Raw genomic sequence first — 21478 nt, 5'->3', positions numbered from 1 at the left:
CACCCATGAACTGATATTCAGTGTCAGAGCATTCCTAAGAAAATCGTTCAGCTACTGCCGTGACATTTCATTCTTGTGGCAGGCAGTTGGCAATAGAGAAGTGGTCCCAAAGCCAGGAATCTGCGCAGTCACTACTTTGTATCGTGTTCTTCCGTTCTGCTCTGCCCCAGCAATCTCCTCCTCTGTCTTTCCAAGATGAGGAATCTCCCTTTGGAACATAACTACCTACGCAGTTCCCTATCAAATACAAAGAAAATGTCTAAGTGTCACAGACAGTATTTGCAAAGCTCTCTAGTCTAGACCCTGCTTTCTAGCAGTGTTCCTCTGTCACCATTGTTTAAATAGGTAGGAGAGGAGTATGCAGAAGAACATTTGGAAAGCTGCTACTAATTGCCTAGGTTGTGCACCAAATTAGAAATCACCTCATTCAACAATTCTCCAGCCTAGATTTGTTTGCTCCCAGTGCCAGATGCAACTTACTGGCACCTGCTCACCTTTGGATTTGGAAGTGAGCTGGCAACACCTGCTCTGATTTAATTCGATGAAGGTAAATCACTGCACGTCCCCTAGCAGCAAGGATCCATTATCGGTAACTACATTATCTGCGGCGTACTAAACATTTGCTTTAACACACTTACAGGAAGATAAGCAAAATAATAGGAAGCATCTCAGTAAGCAGTTGCCAATCTAAATTTTTTCCTCTCTAGGAGCACCTAGTCACATGGGCAAGAGGGAAGAAAAATGAGTTTATCATTAGGCTTTTGCAACCTGTAGATGAATGCAGATAACAAACCTGCATAAATGGATGAGGAATTGTAGTTCTCCTCAAGAGGACATCAACAGGAGGTGAAGGACTTATTTTGGATGTCAGGAAAGCAATATTTAAAGATTGCACTTGCAGGAGAAATCTGGTTTAGTTCATGAAGTTGAAATAGAATCATAGAATTATAGAATTGCTCAGGTTGGAAAAGACCTTAAAGATCATCAAGTCCAACCACAACCTAACCATACTACCCTAACTCTAACAACCCACCACTAAATCACGTCCCTGAGCACCACATCCAAATGGTTTTTAAACACATCCAGGGATGGTGACTTGACCACCTCCCTGGGTAGCCTATTCCAGTGCTTAATAACTCTTTCTGTAAGGACGTTTGTCCTGATGTCCATCCTAAACTTACTCTGGCGCAATTTAAGGCCATTTCCCTTCATCCTGTCACCTGTCACCAGCGAGAAGAGACTAATCCCTCTCTTGCTGTAAGCACCTTTCAGATATTGGAAGAACCTAAATAGGAGAGGAGGTGGCCCTTTCTGCTGTGGCCCTGTGGGGCACACAGCCACAGCATACAGCAGCTCATTGCTTCTGCAGTTCACAGGACCATCAGATCTCACAATGCTGCTGGACTTCTTGTCAAGGTCTGAGGAATCTGTAAAACATCATGAGGGAAAGAAGAAGCCCTTCTGACAGTCTAGGAAAATATACCCAAGTGAGGGAAAAGTTGTGGATGTAATCTACCTAGACTAAAGACTTTGACTTTGTCTCTCACAATATCTTCCTGAAGAAGCTGGCAGCCTGTGGCTTGGACAGGTACACTCTTTGCTGGATAAAAAATTAATTGGACAACCAAGCCCACAGAGTGATGGTGAATAGATTTACAACCACCCAGTAACTAATTATGAGTGACATTCCTCAGGGGTTAGTATTGGGGCCCATCCAGTTTAATATCTTTATTAATGATCTAGACGAGAGAATTGAGTGTACGCTCAGTAAGTTTGTGGATGACACCAAACTGGGAGGAAGCATAGATCTGTCTGAAGGTAGAAAGGCCCTACAAAGGAAACTGGATAGGCTGAGGCCAATTGTGTGAGCTTCAACAAAACCAAGCACCAACACCTGCATTTCAGTCCAAACAACTCCATGCATCACTATAGGCTTGGGGCAGAGAGGCTGGAAAGCTGCAGAGAGGATAAGGATCTGGGAGTGTTAGCTTACCACTGGCTGAACATGAGCCAGGAGTATGCCCAGGTGGCCAAGAAAGCCAATGGCATGCTGGCTTGTATCAGAAATAGTGTTATCAGCAGGAGCGGGGAAGTGATCACCCCTCTGTACTCAGCACTGATGAGGCCGCACCTTGAGTACTGTGTTCAGTTCTGGGCCCCTCATTACAGGAAAGACATTAAGTCCCTGGAGCATGTCCAGAGAAAGGCAGCGAAGCTGTGAGGGGTCTGGAGCACAGGTCTTATGAGGAGTAGCTGAGAGGGCTGGGATTGTTCAGTCTGGAGAAGAGGAGGCTCGGGGTGGCCTTATCACTCTCTACAACTACCTGAAAGGAGGTTGTAGAGGTTGTAGCAAGGTGGGGGTTGGCATCCTCTCCTTGCTAACAGTGATAGGACAAGAGTTAATGGCCTTTAGTTGTTCCAGGGAGGTACAGGTTGGATATTAGGAAACATTTATTCTCAGAATGGATGGTGATGCATTGGCACAGGCTGTCCAGAGAGGTGGTGAAGTCACTGTCCCTGGAGGTGTTCAAGAACCATGTGGATGTGGCACTGAAGGACATGGTCAGTGGACATGGTGTGGATGGGTTGATGGTGGACTAGAAAATCTCAGAGGCCTTTACAGCTTTACAGCCTTAATGATTCTATGATTCTGAAAGGAAATAAAGATTGCAAAGAGTACAAATGTAGCTTTAGAACAGATTTCATTTTCAAGTCCACTATAATTTGCAGTAATGCACAGCTGATGCATCAGCAAGCAGAGTGAGATCTGCCTTTTCCTAAACAAGCCCTTTTCCCAAGGAGTAACTGCTCAGTGCAGTGCTGTATTTCCCTTTCTTCACATCTTGTGGCTCTGGGAGCACCCATGCCCTTTCCAGATCCCAGTGCCAAGCACATTACTGTGTCCATTCCTCACCTGCTCATCAGCAAACTCAGCCTCATATTCTGACTCAGACTGTCCCCAAATCAGTCCATAGACCTAAAAGTACTGAGTGTTTGCTAAGTGAGGTGTGCCTCCTGAAGGACCTCAGTGCAGCATCCACAGGCATGTTGCATCAGTGTCCCTTAGCATAACTCTTGCACTTACACTCCTGTGTCTACTGCAGGCTCAAAGTAGAAGACAGTGGAGTTTCACTTGCTGTGCACCACTTCCATTTTGACTCAGCTATCACCTGATTTTGTGTGTGTGTGTGTAGTGCTGTTATTTTTTACAGCTCAGTTTTGCAAAGCTCAACAGTGAAACTGCAACCAAACATGGTTCACATAAGGGTAGAATTACTTCAGGGGCACCAAGAGAGCAAAAGCTTGCATCAGATTTTGTGCAGGCGCAGCAGCTGACATATGGCTCAATGCAACAAGCAAACAAACTCAAAGCTATTTGGCGCTGACCTACACATCTGCTGAAAGAAGACCTGGGGCCTGAGGGCACAGCTCAAATCTAGCTTGTCTCAGTGGGAAGAGGCACTTCCCCTTTCCCTTTTACAGAACGTATCCACCCACATTGCAATTAATATTGGGTTAGTAGCTATACCTACTGTAAGAGAGAACTTTAAAATTAAATTATGGGTTGTGCACATAGTGCTGGATAAAATTTACTTTGTGTGCAAGTGAAAAAGGTTTTGTTATTTTTTTTTTCTTTTATACATTTTTTCCTGACTACCAGGTTGAAGATTCATCCTAGGGTCCCATGAAAGTCAAACCCCAATACTTCTGTTCTACGATTCCAGCAAGAAACATTCCTTAAACAAAACCTTCCCCCTGAGCAATGCCAGACTGACACAGTGGACTTGGGGGAGAGGAAAGACAAATTTTATGTGTAAATAAATGAGGATTAGGATTTAGAAGTGGCCTGAAGGTACGAGGTTAAAGAGAGGGGAAAATCACAGCAATGCATCTGGGGAACACGGAAATAAGAGCTTGTGATGAATAAGAAATATGTTTTTTGCCACAATGAATTTAAGTGACTGGCGATGATAACTGGAAAGGCAGACGCTAGGGAGGCAGACAGAGGTGGGAAAGTAATTTGAAATGCATTGCCATAGTGATCTGAAATGCATTGATGCAGGCATAACATGAAGTGGATGAGAGAGAAAGCTGTTGTGATGCCAATGGAAAGCAAGAGGTAAGGGCTGCCACAGGAGGAGAGGAGGAAGAGAGGGGAGGATAAGCATCTACTGGGGAAAGGCGAAAAGATAACAGGTATTTCAGCAGGAGAAGGGATCAGCCAGTATTGAAAGCAGTATGGAATTTTGAGGATGACCTCAGAGCACACTGAGGGAGTTGCTTGGTGTCTGACTTGTGTCATCAGAAGACATGATTCAGTCACAAGCTTTCAGTCACAAAAGTACTGAAACTGTAACGTATATTTTCCAAATATCGCTTCTGATTGAACTGCAAGCAATGCTCTCTCCATTCTGAAAGAAGCTGTAAGCAGCCCTCAGGGTGTTACTTCATTCTCCAATGACATTTTAGACTTCGTTCTTACACAGTTTAGAGCATTGTCTGGCTTGTTGTTTCTTCAGATTTTTAAAAATTATTTTTATTTTTTCTTCATTTAGTAAAAAGTCTGCTGACTTTGGCAGCGTAACTTAGCATGTTCCCCTTTTCTCTAAAGGTCTTGTGCTATTTCCCTGAGTAACAGAGCCAATTTGCACTGGGAAGTTCATACTAATGCAAAGCAAGATGAGACAGTGGCTGAGATCTCTCCTGTGACAGGACTGCAGTGACACATGCACAGGAAACAGCCGGAACTTTGCAGGGTAAGTCCTAGAAGCAAAGTGGGATAAGGAAAGTTGCTGCTTCTACCAGAGTGAAGTCACTTGAAAGACGCAGACGTTTTCAGAATCGGGAACAATGGGTTCCTGGAGGTGAACGATTCATAGCAGACAGAACGAATTCAGAAAGAAGAGAATAATTTCCTTTGGGAGGTATTTTCAGTGAAATTGGCCCAACTTCATAAAACTCAAGAAGCTCTGCTTTTTCTGGCAACAAATCTCCTTCACAGCAAATCAGTTACACCTAAGATTGAGTAAGGAGATACACTGCTAGGAGAAATATTCTGCACCAGGAAGCCAGCCTACTGCTAGGTCCCAAAGGACAGCAGAAATATAACTTAGTGGTGCGCTCAGCCAGTACATTAGTGTTTGGGGCTAATTCAGGAAGATCCAAGTCAGCTTTTATGAATTTCTGGGTATAAGTGCTGCTATTTAGAAGTTGGAAGAGTGGGAAGGTTAAAAAAAAAAATAAGAAAAATAAAAAAAAAAAAAGAAGAAGAAGAAAGAGAAAGAGCCAGGCAGCCATCTGACAAAAAGAGGAAGGAAAGCCCAGAGGACTGACAACGAAAGCCCACTGGTCACCATGTAAATCCCGACTCTGTGATGTGAAAGTTCATAGTCACTTCACAGAGTCATGCAGAAAATCCCTGGAGTAATCCAAGGAAGAAGGCTGTGCTCAACATCATGTGCACACACACACATGCAGACTAGTATAGTGTGCATATATATACATATGCTTCTGCTTCTTGGGATCAGAACAGCTACAAACAGCAGCAAAGCCTCTGTTCCTCAGTGCAGAAGTACGTCCATATGTATGGTGGAGGTACAGCATCCTCCAGAGAAGTGCTGGTGGGACAGCAATGTGCTACAAGTAACATCTACCACAGAGGCCATTAGCAAGTAAACCACTGTGGAACAGTGCAGAACCACTGCTTTTGTCACATGAAACAGAGTGAGCAGAGCATTTCCCTATCATTCTTAGAGAAGTGCAGCCATCATTGCAGTTTTACAGAACTAGATGCGCTCACAGACGTTGCCATACAAGCAGTTGTTGGTATAGCTGGGCAAAATATCTGGGCAAAAGGCAAGTCACACACACACAATTACAGAGGTTGGAAGGGACCTCAAGAGATGTGTTATACCTCTACTGGGATTTTCTTTCTGAGTCTACACAAAAGCAAACAACGTGCACAGTCACCAACACGCCCCAGCATTCTCGGCAACTATAAAAAGGGAGTACAAATTTTCATTTGGTTGCTTCCTCCAGTGATGTTGGAACATTAGGAATGAGAGTGATGTGGCAACACTCTTCTCCAAAATGCTTGGGAGACTCTGGAAAAGCTGCAGTGTCAAGTGTTTCATTGAAGGGAGTTGGACTAAATGACCTTTAAAGGTCCTTCCAACTCAAACGCTTCTATGATTCAGTGATTCTGTAATATAATTCACTTCCACATCAGGTAAAGAAAGCTCTTCTCGTTATCAAGTCTGATGCCATTCTTTACAATACAATGCTGTCCAGAGTGAGCAAATTCAGTTTGGCTTTCTACAGGATGCATGTATAGGCTTCAAGAAAAAGGGTTTGGTGAAGGACTTAACAGTATCTGAATTATACTCCTGAGTCTGCATTTTCTACCTATTTGACTAGACTGGGAGGGGAGTGAGGCAATTACATAGAATGAGGCTTTAAGAAAACATTTCAGTAAAAAAAAATGCAATTCAAGGAAGAGTTCCATATAGTTTAGAGAGCAGGTATGTGCGTAGTCCATCAGTGGTAGGCAAAAAATGAGGTAGAATTAGGGAACTGGAAGTGAATGAGGAAATGATCTATTTTTGGAGGGTTCCAGTTAATACCATATAATGCTCTCTGGAGATGGAAGTGCACGTCTGTTTCCTAATGACTATATTTGATTCTGCAGCGGATAGAAAAGAAGCAGATGCAGCCACTAAGAGGCTGGGCCATTGCACTGACTGTTACAATTTACAATATTAATACATCTATTTAGAGAATTCAGCATAATCCTGCTTTTCTTGATTAGTTCAGTCACTATCCAGGTGTTTCTTACCTATTTTTGCTTTGTTTAGTCATGCTAGCCTTTTTCTGTCCAAATCCAATCTGGATACATTTGAGGAACAAACACCTCTAAATCTATTTATATTGTGAAGCCTAACAAGCAATCTTCATTAAAAATCTAAGACATCATTGAAGTATTGTTTTTCTAATTGTCAATTGTGATGGGGAGCAGAGAATATACACTGTATTATTTAGTTTTTCATTTGATTTCCCTATAGCAAAGCAGCAAAGGATAGAGAAGCAAGCAAATCAGTAAACAGGAGATTTTTTTTTTTCCCTCTCATAGCTGAATGGTCTTCATGCATTTCCTTCATGTATCGAGTGATGTGTGTTCCCTCCAGCCTCCTAAAACCTGCTAGCCTAGAAATGATACCCACATCATCCAAATGTTCTATTTTATTCTCTAACTATAAATTATCATTTCATCAGATGTGACCCTTGGTTAGATACGTCTCAACCTTTACATTGCACATCTCCAGCCTTTATCAGTGCTATTCTAAAGGGCAGGCATATTCAATTTAATAGTCTTTCTACTTTTCCCTTCATTTTTCTGTCTTTTGTGACTTAAACAATCAATCTCTCTTTTCTCTCATTTTTACTTGAGAACTTCTATTTTTACTCTTGCTCTTGCCTGCATCTTTTTTGTCTCTAACAACCTGTCAGCAAATTGCACTTGCAGTGTTGACACAGCTCTTTCCCTTCTGGTGGCAGATTGTAGGCATCAGTGTAACTAACTTTTGCCTTCAAGTCAGGAGAAGGAGGTTGTCACCTGGAAACAGGTAAATTGTTCATGTGCTAGTGCTTCAAGATACTCCCCAAATCCTGGCACCTCCTCCTCAAAACTGTCACCTTTTTTGGGTGTCCATTATCTGGCTAGGAGGGTGCTGCAGCACTAACATCTCTCTCCCTGATGCACGCTTACACAAACACAAATTTGATTTCTTTCACAAATGCCCTTGTGATCAGGGAGCTGTCACAGCTGATCATGAGAAGTGGGACATAGATCCATTCCTCGATTTAAAGCCCATCGTGATACAGCAGGTAGAGGCCAGCTGAGGTCCTTGCAGCTTGCTGGAAATGTGACTTAACTCACTTTTAATCACACTTCCTCTCTAGCCCTATCCACAAAATGACACACAGAGAAATCCCCACAGGCTCTAAAATGCTGAGTCGCTCTTCCTGCTCTGCATCACTCTGGAAAAAGCTCCCCATCACTCAGAGATGCAGAATGATAGAAAGCTTTTTACTTTGTAAACATGTACTGAAGATATTCCTCAGATAAGAAGCTCAGAATTCTGATCTCTCCTCCTCCTTTTTTGTTTGTATTTTCTTCCCCTATCAAAAGGGCCATTTCTGCAGTCTCTGTAGTCAGTAGGAATTTTACTGTAGTGCTCACCAGTCACTCTGCATATAAATACAAACTGCCAGAGCAGCCCTGCCAAGTCTCACCCTTGCTGTATGACACCTACTTGTCTGCTCCTTCCCAACCAGCCTCTGCTTTTTCCCCTCTTCCAAATCAAGAAGCCAGCAAGTCAGTCACTGTAAGTGCGGTACCAAAGCGCTTCTCCCCCTGTAACACCTCTGCCAAATCATCCTCTGCAGAGTCACATCACCCAGCACGTGTTGAAAGAGGCAGGGGTGGGGAGAACATCATCCCAGAGCACCCACCAGCCTAGTCTGTACCTCAACCAAAGGACGTGTCAGGCTTTCTATGACTTAAATCTATGGAGTTCCCCACAGGGACTTATTGACAACCTAGGGCAAGTACTGATGTTGTTCATTTGGCTACCTCCTAGTCTCAGGGGTTGGTCCATAGGGCAAAAGAAGGGAGCTGTATTACTTCCATACAGATAAGGCTGCCCCACGCATTCCACTCCAAGGAGTCATGACATCAAAGTGAAGCCTGTTGATTATCAGGGCTTCAACAGCACTATCTGATAGCTTGTGTGGACCTTCAGAGGTGGGCGTTTCTGCAGAAACACTTGTGCAGCTCCATAATATTTTATGGAACTTCATTTCCATTTGGACAATGATTTTTGCAGGAATGGATGCAACTTGGATGCATCAGTCTGCTTTGTTGAGTCATGTCACTGATCAGGTGATGGGCTGGGGAATAGAAAGAAGCCTAGGAAGCAGGGCTGTGAGGACGGAGAACAAGGCCTTGCTTGCACAGTCTGTTTCTGCCTGCCGACTCCTGGCAGGCAGCAGGAGGGAGAAGCCCCTCCCCATACATGCTTATGAAGGAGAGAATAGGAAGATGAACCTGGAGATCAAACAATTCACACCTTTCTACCTTCTTCCTCTTCTCTCCCCCAGGTAAAGCTACATCTTGTTTTTGACAAACTAGGAAAGCATGAAAATCAAAATGGAAAAGAAAAAACAGGTTTTACTCAAGGAGGATACTCCAGGTTCTCTAGGAACCCATAGTTTTATATCAAAATCCCCACCCTCTCTCATTGTCTGTCTTAGATTAGATTTCACCAAGATTCAATTTCTCTTCAACTCTATTTTTTCCTCTGTGAGCCTGTCTCACTGATGTTTGCAAAGCAAACACTTTCAAACATCTGATCATGGCCACACAGAGCCAATGTGGGATCTTCTATCAAATCAGTGTACTGGAAATCTGGAAAGAGTCAACAGTTACTGTGCACAGTCCCTTCTAACCCTCTCCATTTGAGATAGAAAAGTGCGTCAAGGAGAGAGGACGTAGATGATATAGAAATGGTTACACAGCAGGTAAAAAAAAGAAAATGTTATCCTGCTGATGGGGATATAAACAACACAGAGAAGTTGTTAATTTCTGAAGGAGACAAGTGAAAATGAACTAAGCAATCTGGGTATATCTCAGGGAACCTCTCCAAAGTTCCTAGTTTTGTTCATCTCTTAGAAGCTTAGATCCTTAGCAAGTCCAGCTAAAAGATATTAAATATATTCAAAACTAGAACTAAGCCACCTCTAGAAATACCTTTCAGCTACATTCTCCCTAAGGCAGGACATTACTGAAGGCAGATTTCACATGGAAAAGATTACACCCCACTACTCTGTCCCATGCTTGTTCATTTCAGACTCCTCTGCCTCTCCAGAGACACAAGCAGCTGATGATCCTCTGGGATTGTCTGAACTCAGAGATCCCTGCTGTCTCACCACAGGTTTTGGGAAAGTATTCCACTCCTACCAGCTTCAAAAGTTTCTGCTTATGACTTCCAGCATGAGAAGTGGATTTTCATTTTTTTTAGGTCTAACAAACCCATATTGTTCTGTAAAATAAATGCACCCCTTGGTAAGGCCGTGACTCTGCAAACAAAGTCATGTAGCTAAATCCGTATGGATTCCCAAACCATCCATAAAATGATGGCCTATAAACTGAATGCAATAGTTGCCAAGATCAAAGAAAGCACATTTCTCTTATTCTTTTTTGGACCCTCTTGTATATATCAGTAGAAGATTAGCTTTTACATTGTACATCATGTCTCAGTTCTTCAAAAAAAGAATCTGTTTAAATATTTTCTTAACTGTTAAAGGGAATTTCTTTTTATAGTGCAGATAATTAAGTATTGAAGATGTAGTGATCTAGTTGATACAGAGAGAATAAAAGATTTGAAGAATTTGAAAAAATGTAACTCCAAATCTATCTGAACTGACTACTGTACTCTTTGAAACTTAAGGCTAATATTTCATCTGATTCCTGCAAAGTCTGCTATAGTTAATGGCTGTGCAGATTTGTAGCATTCAAATTAGTTACTTATATTCTCCAATATTGTTCTACAAACATCATAGAAGCTGATGAAGGAAGGGGGATCAATTTTTTTGAAAATAAGACTCAGAATTGAAGTTTATTCCCCATCCATATCAAGAGCTAAGGCATGCAACATCTTGTCAGATTATAGTGCTCTGTATTTGCTTCTACTTCAACAGCAATAAAAGAGTGATTTGATGAAAAAAAACTGAATTTTCCTAACAGGTTCATTCTAAATTTCTGTGAAGCCTAATTAGTTTTCCTTCTATGTAATATAAAAGGGACTTGGACTGTACAGAAACCTAGTGAGAGAAAAAATACCAGTTTGGTATCTCCAGAGCCATCAGTCCAACAAATCACTTACATGTGCATTTTTTTAGCACTGGCTAAAACCCTACGGGGCTTAGGCACAATGTTTACTGTTTTAATGTATTTAAACTTGGACTAAATGGCAATGACTGTGTTTTAATTTGGTTTGTTGTTGCTACCACTAACATACGTACTTGTCACTGCCTTTGGTAACAATGTATTACACCACAGCCTTAACAATAACTCCACAGGACGAAATGCCACTCAAGTGCACTAGTATGTGCTTCTTAAGCAGAGTTAAACAAATATCCTAGATCTTACGAACTTCTTCAAAGACATTACCTGTTTGCAGTTTGAGCTGCAATTTTTTCAGCTTCCTCCTACACCTCCCCTCTTGGTAGCAAATCTCTTGATAGCATATCTCTTGGTAGCAAATGCATCCCAGACCATGGGGATCCCAAGAGCAGACCAGGACATTATAACATGGATTCTCTTTGTATCTACTCACATGGATGGAGCCCAGTGGTGGCCACCAGTGGAGGGGTGGAAAAGTGATACTGAGGCTAAATGGTGCAGATCAGTGGGAAAGAGAGGGGTGATCTGTGAAACAGTTGAGTAAAGTACTTGCAGAACCAGTAATACAAGCTTAACTTCCCAAGCCACAAAGCTCAAGTGGGTTTGGCAGGTAAAATGCATAAAATTGAAAGCAGGCCATCCTAAGTAACAACATCAAAGCTTTTCAGAGAGACTTTATTTCCTAGGAACTTTCTCTCTCATCCACACATATACCCCCATGCCCCAGGTTTCTGTGACATAAAGATGTTTTTTGTTAGTGATGGTTTCAGGTCTTTCTGTTAGTATTTTGCAAGCTGGGGGGTCAAACGTACATCTTCTCCACTCCCCCCCCCCCTCCTTCTCCCTGCTCTCCATTTAGGCTGGAGTGCATCTGCTTCCGAAGGAAGGAGGCATATTTCAAATCTCCAGGAAACAGGAGACTATCATTGCCATGGCTCTCTCCAAAATTCAGATAATTGATTAGTGAACTTTTCCCCTCTGCTCATTTGCAGCAGCAGTAGGAGATAGATGTAATTATGACACTTGTAACTGAAGGTTCAGTGTTCTGTGGTTACATCAACCAAAAAGTTAGGAAGGGAAACACAGACAACACAAGGTTTTTAAGAATTTGTCAAACCTCAGGAATGAAAGGGGTATCAGCAACAAGTCCTTGCAAGCTGTAATGCTTGCCATTTTCCCATTTCTACACAATGCCTGCCAGTATAGCAGCCACAGCAGTAGGTGACTCAGACCATGAGAGCTGAGCCTAACTGTAAGCTTGAGTTCAGCAACATCAGTCTTCAATATGTACCTGATCAAGTCCACTGAAGCACAAGCTTCATCTATTTGTTACCCATCTCGTAGTGACAGTTAGGAGAAGCCAACGTACTTTCAAGCACACTGCTTACAACCTGAAGTTCACAGTGAACTGATTTGCATAAAAACAAGTCCAGTTTTCTCCAGGAGAAGGGACTTCAGGGAACAACTGGGCTACAAGAGGAACTGCATTTTTGTCTACTACCTCCAAGTCACTGTTCTACATATACGAGTGCCTCTTATCAAACATCTCTCCCCGTAAGAGTCACGTTCCCTTAAGAGCCTGCACCACGTAGACCTCACACCTTCAAGTGGCTGCAAAGAAGTTGTTATCCTCTCCAACAGCCATAGAAACTTGCTGACAATTGACCTCAGTGCCTCAACAAGAAGAGGTACCCAAGTGTGAGGGGATATCCAGTGGCACAGCCCTGAAAACAAATATTCAGGAAAGAAGTCCACAGTCCGTGTTTCTAGAGGGTGCTGTAACTTCAGTTTTCTTGTTCTAAATGTCTGCTCACTGAGGGTATTAAATCAAGCCTTAGCTCAAGGGTGCACACTATTCATTCTGTAATCAATCACCTGAAAACATTCCAAGCAAAAGGCAAGGTGTAATTTGTAACTAAGGCCAGAAGAAAAGGAAACAAAATCAATATTTGAATGTAACCAAGTATGGGCAAGAGTTTCCAATGCAAGATTACCAACAGAATAAGCACAAACACTTAGAAAACAATTACATAGAAAGCTAAATCATACTGAGAAGATGTATGCACACGGACTACTCTACAAGGAGGCAAAAGCCAAACATGAGAAACAAGAAATCAACAGGAGAGAAGGGGAACCATCTTTGTTTTCTTTTTAAAAAGAAATCACCTTCCTTCAATTTTAAAATGTCTTTAGAACTATATAAAAAGTATACAAAGCCATTGGATATTTCTTCAAAGTATTTTAATAGCGTGAAAAAAAAACAGCTTTAGAAATCTGGAGCCATCCAAAGGAAGCAGTGGCCAAACATTGCTTCAGACAAAGAAACATGTTGTTCAATAGAATACTTTCTTCCCTTTCAAGTGAATTATCTTTGTAACTTTACATGATGAGAACAGTTGAAAATCTGTGATTTCCTCCTTTTTGTGTGTGTTATTTTCCTCATTTCAATTAATTATCTAGAAGCACAATCAACTTAGCAGGGTGCCTCCAAAAATTCCATCTCTGCAGTGCCGTACCACCGAGCACAGAGTTTAACTAGATGATTTTATTAGGGAGCCAATTAACACTCAGATCTCCAAAAAAGCAACTAATCCATCTTTTTATTTAGCCCCCTGTGCAAATTCCACATTGCAAGTATGTAGTCACCCCCTGGCATATATTGTGGATCTCTGACAAGAAAAGGTTTTTGAAGACAAGTAATCCTGGTTTTAAAGAAATATTATTTGCATATTCATGAGAAAGTATCCATCCCATGATCTACTCCTTACCAATAGGTATGGAACAAATTAGAGAAGATGAATTAGAGTACAGCTTCAAATAAGCAACTATGAGTAATGATACTTGAAGTGATAATAGGGCTGAGTTTGCTGCTTATTACAGGATAAACAGACTGAGCTAGTCTCATCAAAAAGAAAGAGCAAAAATGAAAGAGAGTGTTTAAAATGAAAATATTCCCTTTGTTAAAAAAAAAAAAAGGCAAAATCTCTGTACAAAATCACAAAATTTTGTGTGTGTTTTTTTTTTTTTTTTCTTCCCAGTAAGAATCTACAGCTATGAGTTGGTGCTGCATTTCTTTTCTATTTCCTTAAATCCACATTTTCTCCCAAAAACTAGTTTGAATGGAAATTTTTCAATAGGGGTTTTGTGTCTTGCATCTGTATAATTCCTCTCTGACCTAATATGTCTGTACAGGGATTGAACTAAGAGGGTATTAGGTAGCAGAGAATTAAGTTTCCAAGGAGCAGAAATAGAAAAAAAGAAAATCAATTTAGTGGAAACTGAAATAGAGAAATAGAAAAGTAAGGCGTAGTGTGAAAGCACAGGTTTCGAGAGCAGGCATGGTGTGGGGGCTGTTCTACCTATATTAGCTGGGCCTGACATATTGAAAAACATTGAAGGACCGTGTGGTCCAGCCTCCTCACCAATTTGCAGAGGGCCTGGATCTGCTCCTTGCTCCTGTCTTCCCCTTCCTTGTAGCCATGCAGTATCACGTATGCTCAAAGCTGGAGGATGTTCCTATGCTGGCATTTCAATCCTATCTACAGTGATCTTCAACTTTCTCCTTATGCAGACTTCTGTGTAGCACTGATGTTTGCCCAGGCACCTGTGGTGCTGCAAAACACTACAAATGTGTAAAAGGAACCAACTGGGATGGGAAGTGAAAAAAAATGAAATAACTGTATTTAGGCACAAAAGTGCATGAAAAAGTGGAGAAAAAACAAGATGGGTTTTTACAACATAGCATATGGGAAAGTAATTATATTAATAAATTAAAAGAAATGATGGACTCTGTAATAGCTCTGAAAGATTTTCAGTTTCAGTTTTGCACATATGCAAAAGCAGGCTGAAAAACTTTTAAAACTTTCTGAGATGATAAATGGTTTCCAGCTCTAAAATGGCACACTCCAACTTTGCAGTCTCAAAGACATTAGTGAAGGAGAAAGGGGATTTCAGAGTCTAAGTTCAGATTTCATACGATCAGCTTAGCTTAGCTTTAGAACATGTTTGAATTACATGAAGCCAGGCTTTGACTTCAAAGAATAACTCTATCAGCAACCATAACCAACCCAAGAAGTTAGCTGGTGCCCTGTGAAGCCAGTTATCCAGGGCTGATTGTGAATAGAAAGAGATGGGCACTGCTAGAAGACACACTGTCCTACTCTGGTGAAAATGAACGTGCAGGAAGGAATTTACCCCATGTTACCTATTACCAGAAGCCCCAGTGGCCGAGGCAAGACACTTAGACAGTTACTTTCTTCACTCACCAAAAGTTGGCCACCCTGTTTTTGGGATTTGGCCTTGATTTTCTGGAGATTTAAATTTTGACTTCATCATGAAAGAAAAAGCAGCTAAGTTTAGGTCTGCTTTGGTTTTCCCGGAAAATATTTGAGTAGCTTAAATCAGACACAAAGTAGCTTGCAGTATCCATGTCTGGAAAGATTGATGAGGAACAATGTTTTAGCCCTAGCTCTCTGTACAGAACTGGTGCAGAGCTGAGAAAAATAACTAACATGAGATGGAGGAGCAGGGGAGCTAGAAGCACAGCAGCTTTGGGCAGCAACTTCCCTAGCTCTTGCTGCAAGGGGGGACATGGGAGATGGGCAAATACCACTATTTTGTGTCAATTCTCCATTGCTGGAGAATTGCTCCATTGCTCCATCCTGAGAACCCAGTTTTTGGTAATCCCCTCTCCTCTCTCCTCTTACCTCACGATTGTCTTTCTGATAATGTCATGAGCATGACTGCTATGTCTTTGTCTACCTTACGTAAGCTTTATTTAAATTTCACATGTTATTTACTAATGACCTTTACTTTGGAAGACATGTGCTTTTGGTAGCCCAGCTGTGTAAAGACTGACAGCAACCTTCATCAGCAGATAATTTCCAAATGAGAAAAATATCCACGTGGGACCGTTAGAACCACTGAATTGATTTGTGCTTGCACCACAGGTCAGATTTCAAACCATTTTTCTTGAAGACAAACTAGACTGATTTATCCTCAGGGGCCTTGCCCTCCACTTCTTACAAGCCTCAAAACCCAGAAATAGATGATATATGTTCATTTAGTACATCCATATCATGTGAGGGCAATTGATTCAATTACATTATAGCTACTGGAAACAAAGCAGCCATATGCTGAGCTCTCCACCCCCATTAAAGGAAGCTGCACAGCTACAGCTCTGAGCTGGTATCTGGTAATTCCTCGCATGGATGCTGCCTTCTAAACATGCTGAATGGAGAATGTTTTCTGAGCAACAGGAGAAATCTCAGCTCAAAGTTGATTAAAAGAAGTATTTAAACCTCAATAGACAAAGACCTCTCTGGATCTTTGTCTATTCTATCCAGAACTCTTGAGGCTGCAACATAGCAAGGAAAATTTTGTAAGAACAGGGTTTGTGTGTGCCATTGTCTACTTCTTAACACTGGAGGAACAAGAAGGAAATGAAGAACTAAAGCAGTCACCATACTAAGTTATTTCCAGTGCTACAAAATTCTACTGGGAGGCAAATTTAGTCTTAAATCAATAAAGTTCTGCTGGGTGCAGAGAAATGACTGCAGCGTATGCTCCACACACCACTCCAAGGCCACCTGTTTTCATGCCCTCTCTGCTTTCCAGTGGTCTGTTCAATGTGGCAGATGGAAATAGAAAATGCAAATAGATGGCTACAAAATCAGCAGGCTGAGAAAATTCAGCATGGTTTCAGTAAACTCAGGGAAAAAAAAAACAACAATCAAGCCCACTTTATTCTATAAAGGGAACTCTTAGTCAAAGTTTTCATTTGATTGCTGTAACATTTAGTCAAAATCACCATATGAAGCTCCAATTTTCTACTTCTGAGTAAAAACCATGAGGTCCAGAAAAGGCCCACTATTAAAAGTAGCGCTGGGAGTAGGTGTTAGTAGCTTCTAATGAATTAAAAAGGGTGACAGTGGCTTTGGGATTTTTGTGGCTTGTCTGCAAATCAGTTCTGACCATGAAACGCCTTCTAGTTTTACCTCAAGACAGAGCAGTTCACCTCAGAACAGGCAATATTTACTTGTATTTCCCAACACTGAAGACAGGAAATGCCTTAAATGCTGCAAATACTGAGGTTATAAAAGCAGTAAATGTTTACCTGTTGAAGGCACCTGACAAGTTTTACAGTCCTCAGATAAGTGCAGAGTCATATCAACACTTGGGCTTTCCATGTCCTCTCTTTTTCACTGGTTTTACAAGGTGCAGCATGGAAAACAGATCATTTCCGTTTCAAATTGACTCTCCTAAAATGCACTTGTAGAAAGGTGATTCAGGGTCCACCTCATTATTTAGTTTTCTATTTTTTAGTGTTGGAAAGGCTAATCTTTCCATGTACGTTTTGTTCTGTCAGTTTTTTGAAGAGTGGCTCAAAGCATCAAAGCCATAGCTTTGACACTCTTCAAATATTTTAAAAAGAGAAGATCATATGGTCACTTTTCACAGATTGATATAAATCCATGGTGTACAGGATACTCCAGGACACAGTGCTGAAGTAACTTTTTAATACTATATTTCTCCATGATACCTTTCAAGTTTCTGTAGAAATCTTCCTGCCTTGTGTTCCACTGTGAGCTTATTGGCTTGAGTATTTCAATGCTTATTCTTGCACGGGGCTGGGAGAACTGAAATTAAACTCGGCAGTCTGGCTGTTCCACTTGGCTAACCCAGCTTTATGACAACTATGACACCTACTGCCATGAGGAGAGATACAACTTCATTAAAAGTGGGCTGCCGCCTGCCACTGTAACCTGTGGGCATGCAAGACAGGCAAACTTTACCTGTTTTACCTTTTACCAAATGCAGCAAAGTAAAGAGCAGGAGAGAAGAGAGAAACCTGAGATGGGAGAGCAGGGACACTGATGTGGATTCCACAGCCAATGGCCTGGGTGGTGCCCCAGGGGTGAAGCTGCTCAACACCATGGAAAAGAGCTCATCATCAGCCCAACTGTCCTCAGGGAAGTCCCTTCTCAGAAGGGACCCAAGTAGCAGCCAAAAAAAATAACATCACTTAGGTGTGCTAATGATCCTGTTCCTGCTGGTCATGTTGTGAACGTTTAGCCAGCAACCTTTCAGAAAAGGTGCAATAATTTGAGCATCAGGAGCCTTATTAAATATCCACAGTCCAGCTGAGCATGGTTTAGCTGAGTTTTTATTGCAAACCACTGTATATCTTTGTCATTAAAGAGGGCTCCTAATTCATTATTTTGGACACTAACAGAATGCAGAAAGTATCTTAAAATAACATCTTAATTTATATTTCTAAGATCTTGGCACTTCTAATTTTTATTTTATAAGCTCTGTTAATCCTTAATGTCTGCTGCCGCATGGCAGCACAGCTACACCGTCAGCTATTGTTGCAAGTCTTTCATCTTTGATCCTTTTAATTGGTCAAACAATTAATTTAGTACAATTTCTTTGAGTCAAAAGTATTCCAGCTTTTACTGTTCCTTCTTTAGGGTAGTTTTCTTAGAGGGTAGTTTTCTTAACAGGGGTAGTATTCTTAATAATGTTCCATCTAGAACAGAAACCAAAATACCTCTTTCAATACATATATCAAACTAAGTTTTCTCTCCATGGCAAAATTTTAGAGGACAATCAGTCTTTCCCCTCAGGATATCAGTATTTCACATATGGGAGCACAAGGGTAGCAAAATAATAATTTGTAACATTACCAAATTATTTCTCAGTTGATAATACATTTGGTGTTTGGACCAAAATCAAAGAAATCCACAAAGAAATAAAAATAAGCTGGTTAGAGGGAAAAGGAAGAATAATCTATTCTGATTCCTCATCATTTACCTCACTCTACTGCTCAAAACCATGTTACTTATGATTGATACACACATCATGTTTTCCTGTGTTGCAGGAGTTTTGAAAAATGGACATCCTCTGTAGGTGTCAAATATACAGTCACCATATAGCAGGCTTGCAATGATTCATGGAATATTGTAAATAATTGCATATATATAGGTTTATTTCTTTCAAGTTTTGAAATCTATTAAGATGTTCTGGAGCCAGTTTTAATTGTAAACCAGACTATAAACATTTTCAGTGAGTCAAGCTGAGCTGAGCTTGAGCACTCTGTCAGAATCTGAATTTGCTCTTTCTTCCACAAGCCTCTTGTTCTGTGACACAACAGGAGCTGCCAGCCTCAGGTGTTTTCTGTCTTACGTGTAGCCTTCATTAGGATTTGCTCACAGGTCTCCAGAAAGGCGAAAAGGAAGGAACTTGAGGAAATGCCATGTGTTACACTATTGAAGTTGGAAACACATACTCCGTAACAACTACCCTCTGAGCTCAGGCAGCTCGGCTTCCCACTGGTGAACTTTCATTAAACACTGTACTCCTCCTGTCTGCAAGGCAGCAAGACAGTTGCCAAGGAATTTGCTACCAAAACAAACCAATGAACCATATATTGTATTATCCTCCTTTTATACTAGTTAATGTTAAATGCTTTCTTAGGAAAGCATAAACAGTGATCTTGATTTAGCAAAATAACATGTGCTCTTGCCTTAAATGTGCTTATGACCCCTTGGCATCAGCCTTCATTACAAGAAAATCACAGCTTCAGTAGCACCTAAAACTGCTGTTTAACACTGCAATTCTATGTTACATTTCAGCTTATTTTTACTCTGCATGCAAAATGTTTCAGGACCTTAACCCTATGCTAAAACTAAGTAGGAATTCAAGTGCTAATCAGGGTTAAATAGATCACATAATTAAGTGCATTGATCAATCAGGTTATGTTGATATTGCCAAATAAAAGAAGGCCAAGAACAAATCACAGGCCTGAAGGCCAGAGAGTTGCTCTTTCCATGGCAGGTTTGTCTTGGAAACAAATAGTTGAAATAGTTTGAAACAGAGCCAGGGAGTGAACTATCTCACAACACTGCAGGACAAGGCTCTCTCACTCTATGAGCTTCTATGCAAAGTAGCTTTGGGATTACATATCTGAGTTTTCTTCGCAATTTTCTACTCAGATAATTCCCCAGATTTCACTTTAGTTATTTCTGCCTGTACCACTGCACACCCCCAGTAAGGGGATGCACCTCTGCAAGGCATCAATAATATTCTCACTTATGTTGTCCTAAATCACAGGGAGATCTTGGGGGGAAGGGGATCAAAATAATGCTGTTTGTATATCCTGGGAATGTAAGGCTTCTTGACTCTACTGCTGATGTACTCATATTTGCTATTCTACCTCTTCCATCAGCATCTAGGACCACTGCATTTGACCCTACCTATATTATGGAAATGCCAGTCATATAATTTGATTTGTTGTGAGACAATAAAACAGACTTATGCCAAACTTTCCTTGGGAACAAGAGTGATCCGGAATGCTTTTAACTGGACCTTCATAAAAGTATGACACTTAGAAACTTGCATTTACCTCACTAATTTGACCAACCAAAGTCACCTCAAGTCACAGTCTTCATCTCAATGGTCACAAACTTTGTACGTTAGTTTGAATCTCCAGAAATATTTCCTTCATTAATGATTTTTATTTTGTCACAGTCAGGATGCTACTGCAAAAGGCTTCACTATGAAATGCTGGATATTAAAGCAACCATCATTCTTGAAGCCAGGCTCCAACTGTTTGAGCTCAAAAGGTTTGTCTTTAAATTTTCTGTATTTACTATTAAATTTCTGACTGCTGCAATCTGTGGATGAAACAACAGCTAGATAGCTACACTGAAAAGAAGCAATGGCAGAAGGAAGTACTTTCTGTATCTCTAAGTGCAGTGTTTATTTTCTCCATGTACATTTCTAGTTTATAAGCTGAAGAATTGTTTGTCAGCCACAGCCTGATTTCTTTTCTTAAAGTGATATGAGTACTTCGTATAATGCAGATTCATCAGGATCCTTTTACTTGTTATTTCATGAAGAGATCAGGTATCAAATGCAAATGAAGAAAAATAAAAGGAAAATTTAAAGCAGATCATTCAAAATGATAGCAGGAGCATTGCAAAAAAGTTTTCGTTCTATTAGTATAAATCTGAAAGGGATCCCCTTCTTCAAATCAGTGAACTCACAGATCATTTTTCCACAGCAGCACTCTAAACAGCATTTTCTTATCAGTACTTTTGCTGGTTCTGCTGAATGAGAGAAACACAAGGCTGAGCTATGGAGTGAAGTATCATTTACTATTTGTCATTTAAACACGCAGATGTCTATTGGAAAAAGACTGGAACATGTAGGAGAAAGAAGATTTAATTAAATATTACATTTCAGAGGCTCTTTCAGCCCATACCTCAACAATTCCTTGCTACTCAGTCACTTATTTTTAGATCTAAATTTCTCTCCATCACACATGAACCTGCTATCTAATTTATAAGGCTCTCCATCAAAACCTCCAATTCTTAACTAAGAGGTAACAGAAAGCATCAAACATCTTCACTAAAGTCCTGCCAGACAGTCTTAAGTTCCATCATGTCTAGTATTCTGCCTCCTTATTCTATTCCCTTCTCTTCTTCACATCCTTACTGTAATTTTGCATCT

General features: G+C 40.8%; 1 protein-coding gene and 1 long non-coding RNA gene across 20 annotated transcripts in view; one reads left to right on the top strand and one right to left on the bottom strand.

The window, feature by feature from the left end:
* Positions 1 to 21478, bottom strand: part of LOC116217322 (uncharacterized) — a 672500-nt gene that overhangs the window by 129328 nt on the left and 521694 nt on the right. Inside the window, exon 1 of one of the 15 annotated variants that reach the window (XR_014887192.1) lies at positions 11397 to 11504. The exons of 13 other annotated variants lie outside the window; for them this stretch is intronic. The gene's annotated coding sequence lies outside the window, so the exon portion shown is untranslated. One more of the 15 variants, XR_014887191.1, reaches the window with a different exon arrangement.
* Positions 4045 to 21478, top strand: part of LOC146545474 (uncharacterized) — a 47107-nt gene continuing 29673 nt past the window's right edge. For 4 of the 5 annotated variants that reach the window (XR_014887200.1, XR_014887199.1, XR_014887198.1 and 1 more), the window contains exons 1-3: positions 4308 to 4424; positions 4613 to 4757; positions 20495 to 20589. This is a non-coding gene — a long non-coding RNA (uncharacterized LOC146545474). Of the gene's footprint in view, positions 4121 to 4307; positions 4425 to 4612; positions 4758 to 20494; positions 20590 to 21478 lie in introns of those variants that run through there. The other variant, XR_014887201.1, reaches the window with a different exon arrangement.

This window comes from Meleagris gallopavo, chromosome 1 (assembly GCF_905368555.1).
Source record: "Meleagris gallopavo chromosome 1, MGAL_WU_HG_1.1, whole genome shotgun sequence".
Lineage (NCBI taxonomy): Eukaryota > Metazoa > Chordata > Aves > Galliformes > Phasianidae > Meleagris > Meleagris gallopavo.
The sequence above is the reverse complement of the archived record's forward strand: the minus strand, read 5'-3'. Positions and strand labels throughout refer to the sequence as shown.